Source organism: Neoarius graeffei, chromosome 17, assembly GCF_027579695.1.
Source record: "Neoarius graeffei isolate fNeoGra1 chromosome 17, fNeoGra1.pri, whole genome shotgun sequence".
Classification (NCBI taxonomy): Eukaryota; Metazoa; Chordata; class Actinopteri; order Siluriformes; family Ariidae; genus Neoarius; species Neoarius graeffei.
The window spans coordinates 769,099-786,805 of record NC_083585.1 but is presented as its reverse complement, the minus strand read 5'-3'; the positions used below and the strand labels follow the sequence as shown (position 1 = coordinate 786,805).

Sequence of the window (17,707 nt, the reverse complement as noted above, 5' to 3'; positions counted from 1 at the left end):
CTGGAAATGTGCGGTTTTCTTACCTTGCGAAATGTGTGCCTTGCCTTGCCTTGCCTTGCCTTGCCTTGCCTTGCGACCAGAAGGAAAATTCACAGAAGGAAAATTCAAACACATTTCTGCAAGAATACAAAATAAAATGCTTACAGTACCTGGTATTCCTAGGCAGTCTCCCACTCAAGTACTAACCAGGCCCAACCCTGTTTAGCTTCTGAGATCAGACGGGATCAGGCGTTGTCAGAGTGGTTTGGCCGTAAGCGACAATTAGCTGGAAATGTGCGGTTTTCTTACCTTGCGAAATGTGTGCCTTGCCTTGCCTTGCCTTGCGACCAGAAGGAAAATTCACAGAAGGAAAATTCAAACACATTTCTGCAAGAAGACAAAATAAAATGCTTACAGTACCTGGTATTCCTAGGCAGTCTCCCACTCAAGTACTAACCAGGCCCAACCCTGTTTAGCTTCTGAGATCAGACGGGATCAGGCGTTGTCAGAGTGGTTTGGCCGTAAGCGACAGTTAGTTGGAAATGTGCGGTTTTCTTACCTTGCGAAATGTGTACCTTGCCTTGCCTTGCCTTGCGACCAGAAGGAAAATTCACAGAAGGAAAACTCAAACACATTTCTGCAAGAAGACAAAATAAAATGCTTACAGTACCTGGTATTCCGAGGCAGTCTCCCACTCAAGTACTAACCAGGCCCAACCCTGTTTAGCTTCTGAGATCAGACGGGATCAGGCGTTGTCAGAGTGGTTTGGCCGTAAGCGACAGTTAGTTGGAAATGTGCGGTTTTCTTACCTTGCGAAATGTTTGCCTTGCCTTGCCTTGCCTTGCGACCAGAAGGAAAATTCACAGAAGGAAAATTCAAACACATTTCTGCAAGAAGACAAAATAAAATGCTTACAGTACCTGGTATTCCTAGGCAGTCTCCCACTCAAGTACTAACCAGGCCCAACCCTGTTTAGCTTCTGAGATCAGACGGGATCAGGCGTTGTCAGAGTGGTTTGGCCGTAAGCGACAGTTAGTTGGAAATGTGCGGTTTTCTTACCTTGCGAAATGTGTACCTTGCCTTGCCTTGCCTTGCGACCAGAAGGAAAATTCACAGAAGGAAAATTCAAACACATTTCTGCAAGAAGACAAAATAAAATGCTTACAGTACCTGGTATTCCTAGGCAGTCTCCCACTCAAGTACTAACCAGGCCCAACCCGGTTTAGCTTCTGAGATCAGACGGGATCAGGCGTTGTCAGAGTGGTTTGGCCGTAAGCGACAATTAGCTGGAAATGTGCGGTTTTCTTACCTTGCGAAATGTGTGCCTTGCCTTGCCTTGCCTTGCGACCAGAAGGAAAATTCACAGAAGGAAAATTCAAACACATTTCTGCAAGAAGACAAAATAAAATGCTTACAGTACCTGGTATTCCTAGGCAGTCTCCCACTCAAGTACTAACCAGGCCCAACCCTGTTTAGCTTCTGAGATCAGACGGGATCAGGCGTTGTCAGAGTGGTTTGGCCGTAAGCGACAGTTAGTTGGAAATGTGCGGTTTTCTTACCTTGCGAAATGTGTACCTTGCCTTGCCTTGCCTTGCGACCAGAAGGAAAATTCACAGAAGGAAAACTCAAACACATTTCTGCAAGAAGACAAAATAAAATGCTTACAGTACCTGGTATTCCGAGGCAGTCTCCCACTCAAGTACTAACCAGGCCCAACCCTGTTTAGCTTCTGAGATCAGACAGGATCAGGCGTTGTCAGAGTGGTTTGGCCGTAAGCGACAGTTAGTTGGAAATGTGCGGTTTTCTTACCTTGCGAAATGTTTGCCTTGCCTTGCCTTGCCTTGCGACCAGAAGGAAAATTCACAGAAGGAAAATTCAAACACATTTCTGCAAGAAGACAAAATAAAATGCTTACAGTACCTGGTATTCCTAGGCAGTCTCCCAATCAAGTACTAACCAGGCCCAACCCGGTTTAGCTTCTGAGATCAGACGGGATCAGGCGTTGTCAGAGTGGTTTGGCCGTAAGCGACAGTTAGTTGGAAATGTGCGGTTTTCTTACCTTGCGAAATGTGTGCCTTGCCTTGCCTTGCGACCAGAAGGAAAATTCACAGAAGGAAAATTCAAACACATTTCTGCAAGAAGACAAAATAAAATGCTTACAGTACCTGGTATTCCTAGGCAGTCTCCCACTCAAGTACTAACCAGGCCCAACCCTGTTTAGCTTCTGAGATCAGACGGGATCAGGCGTTGTCAGAGTGGTTTGGCCATAAGCAACAGTTAGTAGGAAATGTGCGGTTTTCTTACCTTGCGAAATGTGTGCCTTGCCTTGCCTTGTGACCAGAAGGAAAATTCACAGAAGGAAAACTCAAACACATTTCTGCAAGAAGACAAAATAAAATGCCTACAGTACCTGGTATTCCGAGGCAGTCTTCCACTCAAGTACTAACCAGGCACAACCCTGTTTAGCTTCTGAGATCAGACGGGATCAGGCGTTGTCAGAGTGGTTTGGCCGTAAGTGACAGTTAGTTGGAAATGTGCGGTTTTCTTACCTTGCGAAATGTGTACCTTGCCTTGCCTTGCCTTGCGACCAGAAGGAAAATTCACAGAAGGAAAACTCAAACACATTTCTGCAAGAAGACAAAATAAAATGCTTACAGTACCTGGTATTCCGAGGCAGTCTCCCACTCAAGTACTAACCAGGCCCAACCCTGTTTAGCTTCTGAGATCAGACAGGATCAGGCGTTGTCAGAGTGGTTTGGCCGTAAGCGACAGTTAGTTGGAAATGTGCGGTTTTCTTACCTTGCGAAATGTTTGCCTTGCCTTGCCTTGCCTTGCGACCAGAAGGAAAATTCACAGAAGGAAAATTCAAACACATTTCTGCAAGAATACAAAATAAAATGCTTACAGTACCTGGTATTCCTAGGCAGTCTCCCACTCAAGTACTAACCAGGCCCAACCCGGTTTAGCTTCTGAGATCAGACGGGATCAGGCGTTGTCAGAGTGGTTTGGCCGTAAGCGACAATTAGCTGGAAATGTGCGGTTTTCTTACCTTGCGAAATGTGTGCCTTGCCTTGCCTTGCCTTGCCTTGCCTTGCGACCAGAAGGAAAATTCACAGAAGGAAAATTCAAACACATTTCTGCAAGAATACAAAATAAAATGCTTACAGTACCTGGTATTCCTAGGCAGTCTCCCACTCAAGTACTAACCAGGCCCAACCCTGTTTAGCTTCTGAGATCAGACGGGATCAGGCGTTGTCAGAGTGGTTTGGCCGTAAGCGACAATTAGCTGGAAATGTGCGGTTTTCTTACCTTGCGAAATGTGTGCCTTGCCTTGCCTTGCCTTGCGACCAGAAGGAAAATTCACAGAAGGAAAATTCAAACACATTTCTGCAAGAAGACAAAATAAAATGCTTACAGTACCTGGTATTCCTAGGCAGTCTCCCACTCAAGTACTAACCAGGCCCAACCCTGTTTAGCTTCTGAGATCAGACGGGATCAGGCGTTGTCAGAGTGGTTTGGCCGTAAGCGACAGTTAGTTGGAAATGTGCGGTTTTCTTACCTTGCGAAATGTGTACCTTGCCTTGCCTTGCCTTGCGACCAGAAGGAAAATTCACAGAAGGAAAACTCAAACACATTTCTGCAAGAAGACAAAATAAAATGCTTACAGTACCTGGTATTCCTAGGCAGTCTCCCACTCAAGTACTAACCAGGCCCAACCCTGTTTAGCTTCTGAGATCAGACGGGATCAGGCGTTGTCAGAGTGGTTTGGCCGTAAGCGACAGTTAGTTGGAAATGTGCGGTTTTCTTACCTTGCGAAATGTTTGCCTTGCCTTGCCTTGCCTTGCGACCAGAAGGAAAATTCACAGAAGGAAAATTCAAACACATTTCTGCAAGAAGACAAAATAAAATGCTTACAGTACCTGGTATTCCTAGGCAGTCTCCCACTCAAGTACTAACCAGGCCCAACCCTGTTTAGCTTCTGAGATCAGACGGGATCAGGCGTTGTCAGAGTGGTTTGGCCGTAAGCGACAGTTAGTTGGAAATGTGCGGTTTTCTTACCTTGCGAAATGTGTACCTTGCCTTGCCTTGCCTTGCGACCAGAAGGAAAATTCACAGAAGGAAAATTCAAACACATTTCTGCAAGAAGACAAAATAAAATGCTTACAGTACCTGGTATTCCTAGGCAGTCTCCCACTCAAGTACTAACCAGGCCCAACCCGGTTTAGCTTCTGAGATCAGACGGGATCAGGCGTTGTCAGAGTGGTTTGGCCGTAAGCGACAATTAGCTGGAAATGTGCGGTTTTCTTACCTTGCGAAATGTGTGCCTTGCCTTGCCTTGCCTTGCGACCAGAAGGAAAATTCACAGAAGGAAAATTCAAACACATTTCTGCAAGAAGACAAAATAAAATGCTTACAGTACCTGGTATTCCTAGGCAGTCTCCCACTCAAGTACTAACCAGGCCCAACCCTGTTTAGCTTCTGAGATCAGACGGGATCAGGCGTTGTCAGAGTGGTTTGGCCGTAAGCGACAGTTAGTTGGAAATGTGCGGTTTTCTTACCTTGCGAAATGTGTACCTTGCCTTGCCTTGCCTTGCGACCAGAAGGAAAATTCACAGAAGGAAAACTCAAACACATTTCTGCAAGAAGACAAAATAAAATGCTTACAGTACCTGGTATTCCGAGGCAGTCTCCCACTCAAGTACTAACCAGGCCCAACCCTGTTTAGCTTCTGAGATCAGACAGGATCAGGCGTTGTCAGAGTGGTTTGGCCGTAAGCGACAGTTAGTTGGAAATGTGCGGTTTTCTTACCTTGCGAAATGTTTGCCTTGCCTTGCCTTGCCTTGCCTTGCGACCAGAAGGAAAATTCACAGAAGGAAAATTCAAACACATTTCTGCAAGAAGACAAAATAAAATGCTAACAGTACCTGGTATTCCTAGGCAGTCTCCCACTCAAGTACTAACCAGGCCCAACCCGGTTTAGCTTCTGAGATCAGACGGGATCAGGCGTTGTCAGAGTGGTTTGGCCGTAAGCGACAATAAGCTGGAAATGTGCGGTTTTCTTACCTTGCGAAATGTGTGCCTTGCCTTGCCTTGCCTTGCCTTGCGACCAGAAGGAAAATTCACAGAAGGAAAATTCAAACACATTTCTGCAAGAAGACAAAATAAAATGCTTACAGTACCTGGTATTCCTAGGCAGTCTCCCACTCAAGTACTAACCAAGCCCAACCCGGTTTAGCTTCTGAGATCAGACGGGATCAGGCGTTGTCAGAGTGGTTTGTCCGTAAGCGACAATTAGCTGGAAATGTGCGGTTTTCTTACCTTGCGAAATGTGTGCCTTGCCTTGCCTTGCCTTGCGACCAGAAGGAAAATTCACAGAAGGAAAATTCAAACACATTTCTGCAAGAAGACAAAATAAAATGCTTACAGTACCTGGTATTCCTAGGCAGTCTCCCACTCAAGTACTAACCAGGCCCAACCCTGTTTAGCTTCTGAGATCAGACGGGATCAGGCGTTGTCAGAGTGGTTTGGCTGTAAGCGACAGTTAGTTGGAAATGTGCGGTTTTCTTACCTTGCGAAATGTGTGCCTTGCCTTGCCTTGCCTTGCCTTGCGACCAGAAGGAAAATTCACAGAAAGAAAATTCAAACACATTTCTGCAAGAAGACAAAATAAAATGCTTACAGTACCTGGTATTCCTAGGCAGTCTCCCACTCAAGTACTAACCAGGCCCAACCCTGTTTAGCTTCGGAGATCAGACAGGATCAGGCGTTGTCAGAGTGGTTTGGCCGTACGCGACAGTTAGTTGGAAATGTGCGGTTTTCTTACCTTGCGAAATGTGTGCCTTGCCTTGCCTTGCCTTGCCTTGCGACCAGAAGGAAAATTCACAGAAGGAAAATTCAAACACATTTCTGCAAGAAGACAAAATAAAATGCTTACAGTACCTGGTATTCCTAGGCAGTCTCCCACTCAAGTACTAACCAGGCCCAACCCTGTTTAGCTTCTGAGATCAGACAGGATCAGGCGTTGTCAGAGTGGTTTGGCCGTAAGCGACAGTTAGTTGGAAATGTGCGGTTTTCTTACCTTGCGAAATGTGTGCCTTGCCTTGCCTTGCCTTGCGACCAGAAGGAAAATTCACAGAAAGAAAATTCAAACACATTTCTGCAAGAAGACAAAATAAAATGCCTACAGTACCTGGTATTCCGAGGCAGTCTTCCACTCAAGTACTAACCAGGCACAACCCTGTTTAGCTTCTGAGATCAGACGGGATCAGGCGTTGTCAGAGTGGTTTGGCCGTAAGTGACAGTTAGTTGGAAATGTGCGGTTTTCTTACCTTGCGAAATGTGTACCTTGCCTTGCCTTGCCTTGCGACCAGAAGGAAAATTCACAGAAGGAAAACTCAAACACATTTCTGCAAGAAGACAAAATAAAATGCTTACAGTACCTGGTATTCCGAGGCAGTCTCCCACTCAAGTACTAACCAGGCCCAACCCTGTTTAGCTTCTGAGATCAGACAGGATCAGGCGTTGTCAGAGTGGTTTGGCCGTAAGCGACAGTTAGTTGGAAATGTGCGGTTTTCTTACCTTGCGAAATGTTTGCCTTGCCTTGCCTTGCCTTGCGACCAGAAGGAAAATTCACAGAAGGAAAATTCAAACACATTTCTGCAAGAATACAAAATAAAATGCTTACAGTACCTGGTATTCCTAGGCAGTCTCCCACTCAAGTACTAACCAGGCCCAACCCGGTTTAGCTTCTGAGATCAGACGGGATCAGGCGTTGTCAGAGTGGTTTGGCCGTAAGCGACAATTAGCTGGAAATGTGCGGTTTTCTTACCTTGCGAAATGTGTGCCTTGCCTTGCCTTGCCTTGCCTTGCGACCAGAAGGAAAATTCACAGAAGGAAAATTCAAACACATTTCTGCAAGAAGACAAAATAAAATGCTTACAGTACCTGGTATTCCTAGGCAGTCTCCCACTCAAGTACTAACCAGGCCCAACCCGGTTTAGCTTCTGAGATCAGACGGGATCAGGCGTTGTCAGAGTGGTTTGGCCGTAAGCGACAATTAGCTGGAAATGTGCGGTTTTCTTACCTTGCGAAATGTGTGCCTTGCCTTGCCTTGCCTTGCGACCAGAAGGAAAATTCACAGAAGGAAAATTCAAACACATTTCTGCAAGAAGACAAAATAAAATGCTTACAGTACCTGGTATTCCTAGGCAGTCTCCCACTCAAGTACTAACCAGGCCCAACCCTGTTTAGCTTCTGAGATCAGACGGGATCAGGCGTTGTCAGAGTGGTTTGGCCGTAAGCGACAGTTAGTTGGAAATGTGCGGTTTTCTTACCTTGCGAAATGTGTACCTTGCCTTGCCTTGCCTTGCGACCAGAAGGAAAATTCACAGAAGGAAAACTCAAACACATTTCTGCAAGAAGACAAAATAAAATGCTTACAGTACCTGGTATTCCGAGGCAGTCTCCCACTCAAGTACTAACCAGGCCCAACCCTGTTTAGCTTCTGAGATCAGACGGGATCAGGCGTTGTCAGAGTGGTTTGGCCGTAAGCGACAGTTAGTTGGAAATGTGCGGTTTTCTTACCTTGCGAAATGTTTGCCTTGCCTTGCCTTGCGACCAGAAGGAAAATTCACAGAAGGAAAATTCAAACACATTTCTGCAAGAAGACAAAATAAAATGCTTACAGTACCTGGTATTCCTAGGCAGTCTCCCACTCAAGTACTAACCAGGCCCAACCCTGTTTAGCTTCTGAGATCAGACGGGATCAGGCGTTGTCAGAGTGGTTTGGCCGTAAGCGACAGTTAGTTGGAAATGTGCGGTTTTCTTACCTTGCGAAATGTGTACCTTGCCTTGCCTTGCCTTGCCTTGCCTTGCGACCAGAAGGAAAATTCACAGAAGGAAAATTCAAACACATTTCTGCAAGAAGACAAAATAAAATGCTTACAGTACCTGGTATTCCTAGGCAGTCTCCCACTCAAGTACTAACCAGGCCCAACCCGGTTTAGCTTCTGAGATCAGACGGGATCAGGCGTTGTCAGAGTGGTTTGGCCGTAAGCGACAATTAGCTGGAAATGTGCGGTTTTCTTACCTTGCGAAATGTGTGCCTTGCCTTGCCTTGCCTTGCGACCAGAAGGAAAATTCACAGAAGGAAAATTCAAACACATTTCTGCAAGAAGACAAAATAAAATGCTTACAGTACCTGGTATTCCTAGGCAGTCTCCCACTCAAGTACTAACCAGGCCCAACCCTGTTTAGCTTCTGAGATCAGACAGGATCAGGCGTTGTCAGAGTGGTTTGGCCGTACGCGACAGTTAGTTGGAAATGTGCGGTTTTCTTACCTTGCGAAATGTGTGCCTTGCCTTGCCTTGCCTTGCCTTGCGACCAGAAGGAAAATTCACAGAAGGAAAATTCAAACACATTTCTGCAAGAAGACAAAATAAAATGCTTACAGTACCTGGTATTCCTAGGCAGTCTCCCACTCAAGTACTAACCAGGCCCAACCCTGTTTAGCTTCTGAGATCAGACGTTGTCAGAGTGGTTTGGCCGTAAGCGACAGTTAGTTGGAAATGTGCGGTTTTCTTACCTTGCGAAATGTGTGCCTTGCCTTGCCTTGCCTTGCGACCAGAAGGAAAATTCACAGAAAGAAAATTCAAACACATTTCTGCAAGAAGACAAAATAAAATGCCTACAGTACCTGGTATTCCGAGGCAGTCTTCCACTCAAGTACTAACCAGGCACAACCCTGTTTAGCTTCTGAGATCAGACGGGATCAGGCGTTGTCAGAGTGGTTTGGCCGTAAGTGACAGTTAGTTGGAAATGTGCGGTTTTCTTACCTTGCGAAATGTGTACCTTGCCTTGCCTTGCCTTGCGACCAGAAGGAAAATTCACAGAAGGAAAACTCAAACACATTTCTGCAAGAAGACAAAATAAAATGCTTACAGTACCTGGTATTCCGAGGCAGTCTCCCACTCAAGTACTAACCAGGCCCAACCCTGTTTAGCTTCTGAGATCAGACAGGATCAGGCGTTGTCAGAGTGGTTTGGCCGTAAGCGACAGTTAGTTGGAAATGTGCGGTTTTCTTACCTTGCGAAATGTTTGCCTTGCCTTGCCTTGCCTTGCGACCAGAAGGAAAATTCACAGAAGGAAAATTCAAACACATTTCTGCAAGAATACAAAATAAAATGCTTACAGTACCTGGTATTCCTAGGCAGTCTCCCACTCAAGTACTAACCAGGCCCAACCCGGTTTAGCTTCTGAGATCAGACGGGATCAGGCGTTGTCAGAGTGGTTTGGCCGTAAGCGACAATTAGCTGGAAATGTGCGGTTTTCTTACCTTGCGAAATGTGTGCCTTGCCTTGCCTTGCCTTGCCTTGCGACCAGAAGGAAAATTCACAGAAGGAAAATTCAAACACATTTCTGCAAGAAGACAAAATAAAATGCTTACAGTACCTGGTATTCCTAGGCAGTCTCCCACTCAAGTACTAACCAGGCCCAACCCGGTTTAGCTTCTGAGATCAGACGGGATCAGGCGTTGTCAGAGTGGTTTGGCCGTAAGCGACAATTAGCTGGAAATGTGCGGTTTTCTTACCTTGCGAAATGTGTGCCTTGCCTTGCCTTGCCTTGCGACCAGAAGGAAAATTCACAGAAGGAAAATTCAAACACATTTCTGCAAGAAGACAAAATAAAATGCTTACAGTACCTGGTATTCCTAGGCAGTCTCCCACTCAAGTACTAACCAGGCCCAACCCTGTTTAGCTTCTGAGATCAGACGGGATCAGGCGTTGTCAGAGTGGTTTGGCCGTAAGCGACAGTTAGTTGGAAATGTGCGGTTTTCTTACCTTGCGAAATGTGTACCTTGCCTTGCCTTGCCTTGCGACCAGAAGGAAAATTCACAGAAGGAAAACTCAAACACATTTCTGCAAGAAGACAAAATAAAATGCTTACAGTACCTGGTATTCCGAGGCAGTCTCCCACTCAAGTACTAACCAGGCCCAACCCTGTTTAGCTTCTGAGATCAGACGGGATCAGGCGTTGTCAGAGTGGTTTGGCCGTAAGCGACAGTTAGTTGGAAATGTGCGGTTTTCTTACCTTGCGAAATGTTTGCCTTGCCTTGCCTTGCGACCAGAAGGAAAATTCACAGAAGGAAAATTCAAACACATTTCTGCAAGAAGACAAAATAAAATGCTTACAGTACCTGGTATTCCTAGGCAGTCTCCCACTCAAGTACTAACCAGGCCCAACCCTGTTTAGCTTCTGAGATCAGACGGGATCAGGCGTTGTCAGAGTGGTTTGGCCGTAAGCGACAGTTAGTTGGAAATGTGCGGTTTTCTTACCTTGCGAAATGTGTACCTTGCCTTGCCTTGCCTTGCCTTGCCTTGCGACCAGAAGGAAAATTCACAGAAGGAAAATTCAAACACATTTCTGCAAGAAGACAAAATAAAATGCTTACAGTACCTGGTATTCCTAGGCAGTCTCCCACTCAAGTACTAACCAGGCCCAACCCGGTTTAGCTTCTGAGATCAGACGGGATCAGGCGTTGTCAGAGTGGTTTGGCCGTAAGCGACAATTAGCTGGAAATGTGCGGTTTTCTTACCTTGCGAAATGTGTGCCTTGCCTTGCCTTGCCTTGCGACCAGAAGGAAAATTCACAGAAGGAAAATTCAAACACATTTCTGCAAGAAGACAAAATAAAATGCTTACAGTACCTGGTATTCCTAGGCAGTCTCCCACTCAAGTACTAACCAGGCCCAACCCTGTTTAGCTTCTGAGATCAGACGGGATCAGGCGTTGTCAGAGTGGTTTGGCCGTAAGCGACAGTTAGTTGGAAATGTGCGGTTTTCTTACCTTGCGAAATGTGTACCTTGCCTTGCCTTGCCTTGCGACCAGAAGGAAAATTCACAGAAGGAAAACTCAAACACATTTCTGCAAGAAGACAAAATAAAATGCTTACAGTACCTGGTATTCCGAGGCAGTCTCCCACTCAAGTACTAACCAGGCCCAACCCTGTTTAGCTTCTGAGATCAGACAGGATCAGGCGTTGTCAGAGTGGTTTGGCCGTAAGCGACAGTTAGTTGGAAATGTGCGGTTTTCTTACCTTGCGAAATGTTTGCCTTGCCTTGCCTTGCCTTGCCTTGCCTTGCGACCAGAAGGAAAATTCACAGAAGGAAAATTCAAACACATTTCTGCAAGAATACAAAATAAAATGCTTACAGTACCTGGTATTCCTAGGCAGTCTCCCACTCAAGTACTAACCAGGCCCAACCCGGTTTAGCTTCTGAGATCAGACGGGATCAGGCGTTGTCAGAGTGGTTTGGCCGTAAGCGACAATTAGCTGGAAATGTGCGGTTTTCTTACCTTGCGAAATGTGTGCCTTGCCTTGCCTTGCCTTGCCTTGCGACCAGAAGGAAAATTCACAGAAGGAAAATTCAAACACATTTCTGCAAGAAGACAAAATAAAATGCTTACAGTACCTGGTATTCCTAGGCAGTCTCCCACTCAAGTACTAACCAGGCCCAACCCGGTTTAGCTTCTGAGATCAGACGGGATCAGGCGTTGTCAGAGTGGTTTGGCCGTAAGCGACAATTAGCTGGAAATGTGCGGTTTTCTTACCTTGCGAAATGTGTGCCTTGCCTTGCCTTGCCTTGCGACCAGAAGGAAAATTCACAGAAGGAAAATTCAAACACATTTCTGCAAGAAGACAAAATAAAATGCTTACAGTACCTGGCATTCCTAGGCAGTCTCCCACTCAAGTACTAACCAGGCCCAACCCTGTTTAGCTTCTGAGATCAGACGGGATCAGGCGTTGTCAGAGTGGTTTGGCCGTAAGCGACAGTTAGTTGGAAATGTGCGGTTTTCTTACCTTGCGAAATGTGTACCTTGCCTTGCCTTGCCTTGCGACCAGAAGGAAAATTCACAGAAGGAAAACTCAAACACATTTCTGCAAGAAGACAAAATAAAATGCTTACAGTACCTGGTATTCCGAGGCAGTCTCCCACTCAAGTACTAACCAGGCCCAACCCTGTTTAGCTTCTGAGATCAGACAGGATCAGGCGTTGTCAGAGTGGTTTGGCCGTAAGCGACAGTTAGTTGGAAATGTGCGGTTTTCTTACCTTGCGAAATGTTTGCCTTGCCTTGCCTTGCCTTGCGACCAGAAGGAAAATTCACAGAAGGAAAATTCAAACACATTTCTGCAAGAATACAAAATAAAATGCTTACAGTACCTGGTATTCCTAGGCAGTCTCCCACTCAAGTACTAACCAGGCCCAACCCGGTTTAGCTTCTGAGATCAGACGGGATCAGGCGTTGTCAGAGTGGTTTGGCCGTAAGCGACAATTAGCTGGAAATGTGCGGTTTTCTTACCTTGCGAAATGTGTGCCTTGCCTTGCCTTGCCTTGCCTTGCGACCAGAAGGAAAATTCACAGAAGGAAAATTCAAACACATTTCTGCAAGAAGACAAAATAAAATGCTTACAGTACCTGGTATTCCTAGGCAGTCTCCCACTCAAGTACTAACCAGGCCCAACCCTGTTTAGCTTCTGAGATCAGACGGGATCAGGCGTTGTCAGAGTGGTTTGGCCGTAAGCGACAGTTAGTTGGAAATGTGCGGTTTTCTTACCTTGCGAAATGTGTACCTTGCCTTGCCTTGCCTTGCGACCAGAAGGAAAATTCACAGAAGGAAAACTCAAACACATTTCTGCAAGAAGACAAAATAAAATGCTTACAGTACCTGGTATTCCTAGGCAGTCTCCCACTCAAGTACTAACCAGGCCCAACCCTGTTTAGCTTCTGAGATCAGACAGGATCAGGCGTTGTCAGAGTGGTTTGGCCGTAAGCGACAGTTAGTTGGAAATGTGCGGTTTTCTTACCTTGCGAAATGTTTGCCTTGCCTTGCCTTGCCTTGCGACCAGAAGGAAAATTCACAGAAGGAAAATTCAAACACATTTCTGCAAGAATACAAAATAAAATGCTTACAGTACCTGGTATTCCTAGGCAGTCTCCCACTCAAGTACTAACCAGGCCCAACCCGGTTTAGCTTCTGAGATCAGACGGGATCAGGCGTTGTCAGAGTGGTTTGGCCGTAAGCGACAATTAGCTGGAAATGTGCGGTTTTCTTACCTTGCGAAATGTGTGCCTTGCCTTGCCTTGCCTTGCCTTGCGACCAGAAGGAAAATTCACAGAAGGAAAATTCAAACACATTTCTGCAAGAAGACAAAATAAAATGCTTACAGTACCTGGTATTCCTAGGCAGTCTCCCACTCAAGTACTAACCAGGCCCAACACGGTTTAGCTTCTGAGATCAGACGGGATCAGGCGTTGTCAGAGTGGTTTGGCCGTAAGCGACAATTAGCTGGAAATGTGCGGTTTTCTTACCTTGCGAAATGTGTGCCTTGCCTTGCCTTGCCTTGCCTTGCGACCAGAAGGAAAATTCACAGAAGGAAAATTCAAACACATTTCTGCAAGAAGACAAAATAAAATGCTTACAGTACCTGGTATTCCTAGGCAGTCTCCCACTCAAGTACTAACCAGGCCCAACCCGGTTTAGCTTCTGAGATCAGACGGGATCAGGCGTTGTCAGAGTGGTTTGGCCGTAAGCGACAATTAGCTGGAAATGTGCGGTTTTCTTACCTTGCGAAATGTGTGCCTTGCCTTGCCTTGCCTTGCGACCAGAAGGAAAATTCACAGAAGGAAAATTCAAACACATTTCTGCAAGAAGACAAAATAAAATGCTTACAGTACCTGGTATTCCTAGGCAGTCTCCCACTCAAGTACTAACCAGGCCCCACCCTGTTTAGCTTCTGAGATCAGACGGGATCAGGCGTTGTCAGAGTGGTTTGGCCGTAAGCGACAGTTAGTTGGAAATGTGCGGTTTTCTTACCTTGCGAAATGTGTACCTTGCCTTGCCTTGCCTTGCGACCAGAAGGAAAATTCACAGAAGGAAAACTCAAACACATTTCTGCAAGAAGACAAAATAAAATGCTTACAGTACCTGGTATTCCGAGGCAGTCTCCCACTCAAGTACTAACCAGGCCCACCCCTGTTTAGCTTCTGAGATCAGACAGGATCAGGCGTTGTCAGAGTGGTTTGGCCGTAAGCGACAATTAGCTGGAAATGTGCGGTTTTCTTACCTTGCGAAATGTGTGCCTTGCCTTGCCTTGCCTTGCCTTGCGACCAGAAGGAAAATTCACAGAAGGAAAATTCAAACACATTTCTGCAAGAAGACAAAATAAAATGCTTACAGTACCTGGTATTCCTAGGCAGTCTCCCACTCAAGTACTAACCAGGCCCAACCCGGTTTAGCTTCTGAGATCAGACGGGATCAGGCGTTGTCAGAGTGGTTTGGCCGTAAGCGACAATTAGCTGGAAATGTGCGGTTTTCTTACCTTGCGAAATGTGTGCCTTGCCTTGCCTTGCCTTGCGACCAGAAGGAAAATTCACAGAAGGAAAATTCAAACACATTTCTGCAAGAAGACAAAATAAAATGCTTACAGTACCTGGTATTCCTAGGCAGTCTCCCACTCAAGTACTAACCAGGCCCCACCCTGTTTAGCTTCTGAGATCAGACGGGATCAGGCGTTGTCAGAGTGGTTTGGCCGTAAGCGACAGTTAGTTGGAAATGTGCGGTTTTCTTACCTTGCGAAATGTGTACCTTGCCTTGCCTTGCCTTGCAACCAGAAGGAAAATTCACAGAAGGAAAACTCAAACACATTTCTGCAAGAAGACAAAATAAAATGCTTACAGTACCTGGTATTCCGAGGCAGTCTCCCACTCAAGTACTAACCAGGCCCAACCCTGTTTAGCTTCTGAGATCAGACAGGATCAGGCGTTGTCAGAGTGGTTTGGCCGTAAGCGACAGTTAGTTGGAAATGTGCGGTTTTCTTACCTTGCGAAATGTTTGCCTTGCCTTGCCTTGCCTTGCGACCAGAAGGAAAATTCACAGAAGGAAAATTCAAACACATTTCTGCAAGAATACAAAATAAAATGCTTACAGTACCTGGTATTCCTAGGCAGTCTCCCACTCAAGTACTAACCAGGCCCAACCCGGTTTAGCTTCTGAGATCAGACGGGATCAGGCGTTGTCAGAGTGGTTTGGCCGTAAGCGACAATTAGCTGGAAATGTGCGGTTTTCTTACCTTGCGAAATGTGTGCCTTGCCTTGCCTTGCCTTGCCTTGCGACCAGAAGGAAAATTCACAGAAGGAAAATTCAAACACATTTCTGCAAGAAGACAAAATAAAATGCTTACAGTACCTGGTATTCCTAGGCAGTCTCCCACTCAAGTACTAACCAGGCCCAACCCGGTTTAGCTTCTGAGATCAGACAGGATCAGGCGTTGTCAGAGTGGTTTGGCCGTAAGCGACAATTAGCTGGAAATGTGCGGTTTTCTTACCTTGCGAAATGTGTGCCTTGCCTTGCCTTGCCTTGCCTTGCGACCAGAAGGAAAATTCACAGAAGGAAAATTCAAACACATTTCTGCAAGAAGACAAAATAAAATGCTTACAGTACCTGGTATTCCTAGGCAGTCACCCACTCAAGTACTAACCAGGCCCAACCCTGTTTAGCTTCTGAGATCAGACGGGATCAGGCGTTGTCAGAGTGGTTTGGCCGTAAGCGACAGTTAGTTGGAAATGTGCGGTTTTCTTACCTTGCGAAATGTGTACCTTGCCTTGCCTTGCCTTGCCTTGCCTTGCGACCAGAAGGAAAATTCACAGAAGGAAAACTCAAACACATTTCTGCAAGAAGACAAAATAAAATGCTTACAGTACCTGGTATTCCGAGGCAGTCTCCCACTCAAGTACTAACCAGGCCCAACCCTGTTTAGCTTCTGAGATCAGACAGGATCAGGCGTTGTCAGAGTGGTTTGGCCGTAAGCGACAGTTAGTTGGAAATGTGCGGTTTTCTTACCTTGCGAAATGTTTGCCTTGCCTTGCCTTGCCTTGCGACCAGAAGGAAAATTCACAGAAGGAAAATTCAAACACATTTCTGCAAGAAGACAAAATAAAATGCTTACAGTACCTGGTATTCCTAGGCAGTCTCCCACTCAAGTACTAACCAGGCCCAACCCTGTTTAGCTTCTGAGATCAGACGGGATCAGGCGTTGTCAGAGTGGTTTGGCCGTAAGCGACAGTTAGTTGGAAATGTGCGGTTTTCTTACCTTGCGAAATGTGTACCTTGCCTTGCCTTGCCTTGCGACCAGAAGGAAAATTCACAGAAGGAAAACTCAAACACATTTCTGCAAGAAGACAAAATAAAAAGCTTACAGTACCTGGTATTCCGAGGCAGTCTCCCACTCAAGTACTAACCAGGCCCAACCCTGTTTAGCTTCTGAGATCAGACAGGATCAGGCGTTGTCAGAGTGGTTTGGCCGTAAGCAACAGTTAGTTGGAAATGTGCGGTTTTCTTACCTTGCGAAATGTTTGCCTTGCCTTGCCTTGCCTTGCGACCAGAAGGAAAATTCACAGAAGGAAAATTCAAACACATTTCTGCAAGAATACAAAATAAAATGCTTACAGTACCTGGTATTCCTAGGCAGTCTCCCACTCAAGTACTAACCAGGCCCAACCCGGTTTAGCTTCTGAGATCAGACGGGATCAGGCGTTGTCAGAGTGGTTTGGCCGTAAGCGACAATTAGCTGGAAATGTGCGGTTTTCTTACCTTGCGAAATGTGTGCCTTGCCTTGCCTTGCCTTGCGACCAGAAGGAAAATTCACAGAAGGAAAATTCAAACACATTTCTGCAAGAAGACAAAATAAAATGCTTACAGTACCTGGTATTCCTAGGCAGTCTCCCACTCAAGTACTAACCAGGCCCAACCCTGTTTAGCTTCTGAGATCAGACGGGATCAGGCGTTGTCAGAGTGGTTTGGCCGTAAGCGACAGTTAGTTGGAAATGTGCGGTTTTCTTACCTTGCGAAATGTGTACCTTGCCTTGCCTTGCCTTGCGACCAGAAGGAAAATTCACAGAAGGAAAACTCAAACACATTTCTGCAAGAAGACAAAATAAAATGCTTACAGTACCTGGTATTCCGAGGCAGTCTCCCACTCAAGTACTAACCAGGCCCAACCCTGTTTAGCTTCTGAGATCAGACAGGATCAGGCGTTGTCAGAGTGGTTTGGCCGTAAGCGACAGTTAGTTGGAAATGTGCGGTTTTCTTACCTTGCGAAATGTTTGCCTTGCCTTGCCTTGCCTTGCGACCAGAAGGAAAATTCACAGAAGGAAAATTCAAACACATTTCTGCAAGAATACAAAATAAAATGCTTACAGTACCTGGTATTCCTAGGCAGTCTCCCACTCAAGTACTAACCAGGCCCAACCCGGTTTAGCTTCTGAGATCAGACGGGATCAGGCGTTGTCAGAGTGGTTTGGCCGTAAGCGACAATTAGCTGGAAATGTGCGGTTTTCTTACCTTGCGAAATGTGTGCCTTGCCTTGCCTTGCCTTGCCTTGCGACCAGAAGGAAAATTCACAGAAGGAAAATTCAAACACATTTCTGCAAGAAGACAAAATAAAATGCTTACAATACCTGGTATTCCTAGGCAGTCTCCCACTCAAGTACTAACCAGGCCCAACCCGGTTTAGCTTCTGAGATCAGACGGGATCAGGCGTTGTCAGAGTGGTTTGGCCGTAAGCGACAATTAGCTGGAAATGTGCGGTTTTATTACCTTGCGAAATGTGTGCCTTGCCTTGCCTTGCCTTGCCTTGCGACCAGAAGGAAAATTCACAGAAGGAAAATTCA

General features: G+C 46.0%; 26 non-coding genes and 44 pseudogenes across 26 annotated transcripts; all 70 read right to left on the bottom strand.

Moving 5' to 3' along the window:
* Nucleotides 1-137: 137 nt before the first annotated feature.
* On the bottom strand, nt 138-256 carry LOC132864919 (5S ribosomal RNA). The gene has a single exon (XR_009650264.1). It is a non-coding gene; the product is annotated as a 5S ribosomal RNA (ribosomal RNA).
* A 131-nt stretch (nt 257-387) lies between these two features.
* LOC132864907 (5S ribosomal RNA) lies at nt 388-506 on the bottom strand. Its single transcript, XR_009650263.1, has one exon. It is a non-coding gene; the product is annotated as a 5S ribosomal RNA (ribosomal RNA).
* Nucleotides 507-637: 131 nt separating this feature from the next.
* LOC132865247 (5S ribosomal RNA) lies at nt 638-756 on the bottom strand. The gene has a single exon (XR_009650406.1). It is a non-coding gene; the product is annotated as a 5S ribosomal RNA (ribosomal RNA).
* A 131-nt stretch (nt 757-887) lies between these two features.
* Nucleotides 888-1,006, bottom strand: LOC132864895 (5S ribosomal RNA). The gene has a single exon (XR_009650262.1). It is a non-coding gene; the product is annotated as a 5S ribosomal RNA (ribosomal RNA).
* A 131-nt stretch (nt 1,007-1,137) lies between these two features.
* On the bottom strand, nt 1,138-1,256 carry LOC132865448 (5S ribosomal RNA; annotated as a pseudogene).
* A 131-nt stretch (nt 1,257-1,387) lies between these two features.
* On the bottom strand, nt 1,388-1,506 carry LOC132864883 (5S ribosomal RNA). The gene has a single exon (XR_009650261.1). It is a non-coding gene; the product is annotated as a 5S ribosomal RNA (ribosomal RNA).
* A 131-nt stretch (nt 1,507-1,637) lies between these two features.
* Nucleotides 1,638-1,756, bottom strand: LOC132864836 (5S ribosomal RNA; annotated as a pseudogene).
* A 131-nt stretch (nt 1,757-1,887) lies between these two features.
* LOC132864935 (5S ribosomal RNA) lies at nt 1,888-2,006 on the bottom strand (annotated as a pseudogene).
* Nucleotides 2,007-2,132: 126 nt separating this feature from the next.
* On the bottom strand, nt 2,133-2,251 carry LOC132865280 (5S ribosomal RNA). The gene has a single exon (XR_009650436.1). It is a non-coding gene; the product is annotated as a 5S ribosomal RNA (ribosomal RNA).
* A 126-nt stretch (nt 2,252-2,377) lies between these two features.
* On the bottom strand, nt 2,378-2,496 carry LOC132865079 (5S ribosomal RNA; annotated as a pseudogene).
* A 131-nt stretch (nt 2,497-2,627) lies between these two features.
* On the bottom strand, nt 2,628-2,746 carry LOC132864835 (5S ribosomal RNA; annotated as a pseudogene).
* Nucleotides 2,747-2,877: 131 nt separating this feature from the next.
* On the bottom strand, nt 2,878-2,996 carry LOC132865447 (5S ribosomal RNA; annotated as a pseudogene).
* Nucleotides 2,997-3,137: 141 nt separating this feature from the next.
* Nucleotides 3,138-3,256, bottom strand: LOC132864869 (5S ribosomal RNA). Its single transcript, XR_009650259.1, has one exon. It is a non-coding gene; the product is annotated as a 5S ribosomal RNA (ribosomal RNA).
* Nucleotides 3,257-3,387: 131 nt separating this feature from the next.
* LOC132864857 (5S ribosomal RNA) lies at nt 3,388-3,506 on the bottom strand. The gene has a single exon (XR_009650258.1). It is a non-coding gene; the product is annotated as a 5S ribosomal RNA (ribosomal RNA).
* A 131-nt stretch (nt 3,507-3,637) lies between these two features.
* Nucleotides 3,638-3,756, bottom strand: LOC132864845 (5S ribosomal RNA). The gene has a single exon (XR_009650257.1). It is a non-coding gene; the product is annotated as a 5S ribosomal RNA (ribosomal RNA).
* A 131-nt stretch (nt 3,757-3,887) lies between these two features.
* LOC132864833 (5S ribosomal RNA) lies at nt 3,888-4,006 on the bottom strand. The gene has a single exon (XR_009650256.1). It is a non-coding gene; the product is annotated as a 5S ribosomal RNA (ribosomal RNA).
* Nucleotides 4,007-4,137: 131 nt separating this feature from the next.
* Nucleotides 4,138-4,256, bottom strand: LOC132865446 (5S ribosomal RNA; annotated as a pseudogene).
* Nucleotides 4,257-4,387: 131 nt separating this feature from the next.
* LOC132864821 (5S ribosomal RNA) lies at nt 4,388-4,506 on the bottom strand. Its single transcript, XR_009650255.1, has one exon. It is a non-coding gene; the product is annotated as a 5S ribosomal RNA (ribosomal RNA).
* A 131-nt stretch (nt 4,507-4,637) lies between these two features.
* On the bottom strand, nt 4,638-4,756 carry LOC132864834 (5S ribosomal RNA; annotated as a pseudogene).
* Nucleotides 4,757-4,892: 136 nt separating this feature from the next.
* Nucleotides 4,893-5,011, bottom strand: LOC132864995 (5S ribosomal RNA; annotated as a pseudogene).
* Nucleotides 5,012-5,147: 136 nt separating this feature from the next.
* Nucleotides 5,148-5,266, bottom strand: LOC132865008 (5S ribosomal RNA; annotated as a pseudogene).
* Nucleotides 5,267-5,397: 131 nt separating this feature from the next.
* Nucleotides 5,398-5,516, bottom strand: LOC132865222 (5S ribosomal RNA). The gene has a single exon (XR_009650384.1). It is a non-coding gene; the product is annotated as a 5S ribosomal RNA (ribosomal RNA).
* Nucleotides 5,517-5,652: 136 nt separating this feature from the next.
* LOC132865061 (5S ribosomal RNA) lies at nt 5,653-5,771 on the bottom strand (annotated as a pseudogene).
* Nucleotides 5,772-5,907: 136 nt separating this feature from the next.
* LOC132865614 (5S ribosomal RNA) lies at nt 5,908-6,026 on the bottom strand (annotated as a pseudogene).
* A 131-nt stretch (nt 6,027-6,157) lies between these two features.
* LOC132865077 (5S ribosomal RNA) lies at nt 6,158-6,276 on the bottom strand (annotated as a pseudogene).
* A 131-nt stretch (nt 6,277-6,407) lies between these two features.
* On the bottom strand, nt 6,408-6,526 carry LOC132864832 (5S ribosomal RNA; annotated as a pseudogene).
* A 131-nt stretch (nt 6,527-6,657) lies between these two features.
* LOC132865445 (5S ribosomal RNA) lies at nt 6,658-6,776 on the bottom strand (annotated as a pseudogene).
* Nucleotides 6,777-6,912: 136 nt separating this feature from the next.
* Nucleotides 6,913-7,031, bottom strand: LOC132865444 (5S ribosomal RNA; annotated as a pseudogene).
* Nucleotides 7,032-7,162: 131 nt separating this feature from the next.
* Nucleotides 7,163-7,281, bottom strand: LOC132865646 (5S ribosomal RNA). The gene has a single exon (XR_009650518.1). It is a non-coding gene; the product is annotated as a 5S ribosomal RNA (ribosomal RNA).
* A 131-nt stretch (nt 7,282-7,412) lies between these two features.
* On the bottom strand, nt 7,413-7,531 carry LOC132865246 (5S ribosomal RNA). Its single transcript, XR_009650405.1, has one exon. It is a non-coding gene; the product is annotated as a 5S ribosomal RNA (ribosomal RNA).
* Nucleotides 7,532-7,657: 126 nt separating this feature from the next.
* Nucleotides 7,658-7,776, bottom strand: LOC132865634 (5S ribosomal RNA). The gene has a single exon (XR_009650517.1). It is a non-coding gene; the product is annotated as a 5S ribosomal RNA (ribosomal RNA).
* A 141-nt stretch (nt 7,777-7,917) lies between these two features.
* Nucleotides 7,918-8,036, bottom strand: LOC132865442 (5S ribosomal RNA; annotated as a pseudogene).
* A 131-nt stretch (nt 8,037-8,167) lies between these two features.
* On the bottom strand, nt 8,168-8,286 carry LOC132865006 (5S ribosomal RNA; annotated as a pseudogene).
* Nucleotides 8,287-8,422: 136 nt separating this feature from the next.
* Nucleotides 8,423-8,531, bottom strand: LOC132865098 (5S ribosomal RNA; annotated as a pseudogene).
* Nucleotides 8,532-8,662: 131 nt separating this feature from the next.
* LOC132865076 (5S ribosomal RNA) lies at nt 8,663-8,781 on the bottom strand (annotated as a pseudogene).
* A 131-nt stretch (nt 8,782-8,912) lies between these two features.
* LOC132864831 (5S ribosomal RNA) lies at nt 8,913-9,031 on the bottom strand (annotated as a pseudogene).
* Nucleotides 9,032-9,162: 131 nt separating this feature from the next.
* Nucleotides 9,163-9,281, bottom strand: LOC132865441 (5S ribosomal RNA; annotated as a pseudogene).
* Nucleotides 9,282-9,417: 136 nt separating this feature from the next.
* LOC132865440 (5S ribosomal RNA) lies at nt 9,418-9,536 on the bottom strand (annotated as a pseudogene).
* Nucleotides 9,537-9,667: 131 nt separating this feature from the next.
* LOC132865622 (5S ribosomal RNA) lies at nt 9,668-9,786 on the bottom strand. Its single transcript, XR_009650516.1, has one exon. It is a non-coding gene; the product is annotated as a 5S ribosomal RNA (ribosomal RNA).
* A 131-nt stretch (nt 9,787-9,917) lies between these two features.
* LOC132865244 (5S ribosomal RNA) lies at nt 9,918-10,036 on the bottom strand. Its single transcript, XR_009650404.1, has one exon. It is a non-coding gene; the product is annotated as a 5S ribosomal RNA (ribosomal RNA).
* A 126-nt stretch (nt 10,037-10,162) lies between these two features.
* LOC132865610 (5S ribosomal RNA) lies at nt 10,163-10,281 on the bottom strand. The gene has a single exon (XR_009650515.1). It is a non-coding gene; the product is annotated as a 5S ribosomal RNA (ribosomal RNA).
* Nucleotides 10,282-10,422: 141 nt separating this feature from the next.
* LOC132865439 (5S ribosomal RNA) lies at nt 10,423-10,541 on the bottom strand (annotated as a pseudogene).
* A 131-nt stretch (nt 10,542-10,672) lies between these two features.
* LOC132865597 (5S ribosomal RNA) lies at nt 10,673-10,791 on the bottom strand. Its single transcript, XR_009650514.1, has one exon. It is a non-coding gene; the product is annotated as a 5S ribosomal RNA (ribosomal RNA).
* A 131-nt stretch (nt 10,792-10,922) lies between these two features.
* LOC132864830 (5S ribosomal RNA) lies at nt 10,923-11,041 on the bottom strand (annotated as a pseudogene).
* Nucleotides 11,042-11,182: 141 nt separating this feature from the next.
* On the bottom strand, nt 11,183-11,301 carry LOC132865438 (5S ribosomal RNA; annotated as a pseudogene).
* A 136-nt stretch (nt 11,302-11,437) lies between these two features.
* LOC132865436 (5S ribosomal RNA) lies at nt 11,438-11,556 on the bottom strand (annotated as a pseudogene).
* Nucleotides 11,557-11,687: 131 nt separating this feature from the next.
* LOC132865288 (5S ribosomal RNA) lies at nt 11,688-11,806 on the bottom strand. The gene has a single exon (XR_009650444.1). It is a non-coding gene; the product is annotated as a 5S ribosomal RNA (ribosomal RNA).
* A 131-nt stretch (nt 11,807-11,937) lies between these two features.
* Nucleotides 11,938-12,056, bottom strand: LOC132864829 (5S ribosomal RNA; annotated as a pseudogene).
* A 131-nt stretch (nt 12,057-12,187) lies between these two features.
* Nucleotides 12,188-12,306, bottom strand: LOC132865435 (5S ribosomal RNA; annotated as a pseudogene).
* Nucleotides 12,307-12,442: 136 nt separating this feature from the next.
* LOC132865584 (5S ribosomal RNA) lies at nt 12,443-12,561 on the bottom strand. Its single transcript, XR_009650512.1, has one exon. It is a non-coding gene; the product is annotated as a 5S ribosomal RNA (ribosomal RNA).
* Nucleotides 12,562-12,692: 131 nt separating this feature from the next.
* Nucleotides 12,693-12,811, bottom strand: LOC132865613 (5S ribosomal RNA; annotated as a pseudogene).
* A 131-nt stretch (nt 12,812-12,942) lies between these two features.
* On the bottom strand, nt 12,943-13,061 carry LOC132865434 (5S ribosomal RNA; annotated as a pseudogene).
* Nucleotides 13,062-13,197: 136 nt separating this feature from the next.
* On the bottom strand, nt 13,198-13,316 carry LOC132864920 (5S ribosomal RNA; annotated as a pseudogene).
* Nucleotides 13,317-13,452: 136 nt separating this feature from the next.
* Nucleotides 13,453-13,571, bottom strand: LOC132865433 (5S ribosomal RNA; annotated as a pseudogene).
* Nucleotides 13,572-13,702: 131 nt separating this feature from the next.
* On the bottom strand, nt 13,703-13,821 carry LOC132865313 (5S ribosomal RNA). The gene has a single exon (XR_009650466.1). It is a non-coding gene; the product is annotated as a 5S ribosomal RNA (ribosomal RNA).
* A 131-nt stretch (nt 13,822-13,952) lies between these two features.
* LOC132865001 (5S ribosomal RNA) lies at nt 13,953-14,071 on the bottom strand (annotated as a pseudogene).
* A 136-nt stretch (nt 14,072-14,207) lies between these two features.
* Nucleotides 14,208-14,326, bottom strand: LOC132865431 (5S ribosomal RNA; annotated as a pseudogene).
* A 131-nt stretch (nt 14,327-14,457) lies between these two features.
* LOC132865312 (5S ribosomal RNA) lies at nt 14,458-14,576 on the bottom strand. The gene has a single exon (XR_009650465.1). It is a non-coding gene; the product is annotated as a 5S ribosomal RNA (ribosomal RNA).
* A 131-nt stretch (nt 14,577-14,707) lies between these two features.
* LOC132864828 (5S ribosomal RNA) lies at nt 14,708-14,826 on the bottom strand (annotated as a pseudogene).
* Nucleotides 14,827-14,957: 131 nt separating this feature from the next.
* On the bottom strand, nt 14,958-15,076 carry LOC132865430 (5S ribosomal RNA; annotated as a pseudogene).
* A 136-nt stretch (nt 15,077-15,212) lies between these two features.
* On the bottom strand, nt 15,213-15,331 carry LOC132865011 (5S ribosomal RNA; annotated as a pseudogene).
* A 136-nt stretch (nt 15,332-15,467) lies between these two features.
* Nucleotides 15,468-15,586, bottom strand: LOC132865346 (5S ribosomal RNA). The gene has a single exon (XR_009650491.1). It is a non-coding gene; the product is annotated as a 5S ribosomal RNA (ribosomal RNA).
* Nucleotides 15,587-15,727: 141 nt separating this feature from the next.
* LOC132864827 (5S ribosomal RNA) lies at nt 15,728-15,846 on the bottom strand (annotated as a pseudogene).
* A 131-nt stretch (nt 15,847-15,977) lies between these two features.
* On the bottom strand, nt 15,978-16,096 carry LOC132865572 (5S ribosomal RNA). The gene has a single exon (XR_009650511.1). It is a non-coding gene; the product is annotated as a 5S ribosomal RNA (ribosomal RNA).
* Nucleotides 16,097-16,227: 131 nt separating this feature from the next.
* On the bottom strand, nt 16,228-16,346 carry LOC132865618 (5S ribosomal RNA; annotated as a pseudogene).
* A 131-nt stretch (nt 16,347-16,477) lies between these two features.
* Nucleotides 16,478-16,596, bottom strand: LOC132865429 (5S ribosomal RNA; annotated as a pseudogene).
* Nucleotides 16,597-16,727: 131 nt separating this feature from the next.
* Nucleotides 16,728-16,846, bottom strand: LOC132865560 (5S ribosomal RNA). The gene has a single exon (XR_009650510.1). It is a non-coding gene; the product is annotated as a 5S ribosomal RNA (ribosomal RNA).
* A 131-nt stretch (nt 16,847-16,977) lies between these two features.
* LOC132864825 (5S ribosomal RNA) lies at nt 16,978-17,096 on the bottom strand (annotated as a pseudogene).
* Nucleotides 17,097-17,227: 131 nt separating this feature from the next.
* On the bottom strand, nt 17,228-17,346 carry LOC132865428 (5S ribosomal RNA; annotated as a pseudogene).
* Nucleotides 17,347-17,482: 136 nt separating this feature from the next.
* LOC132864977 (5S ribosomal RNA) lies at nt 17,483-17,601 on the bottom strand (annotated as a pseudogene).
* Between the last annotated feature and the right edge of the window lie 106 nt (nt 17,602-17,707).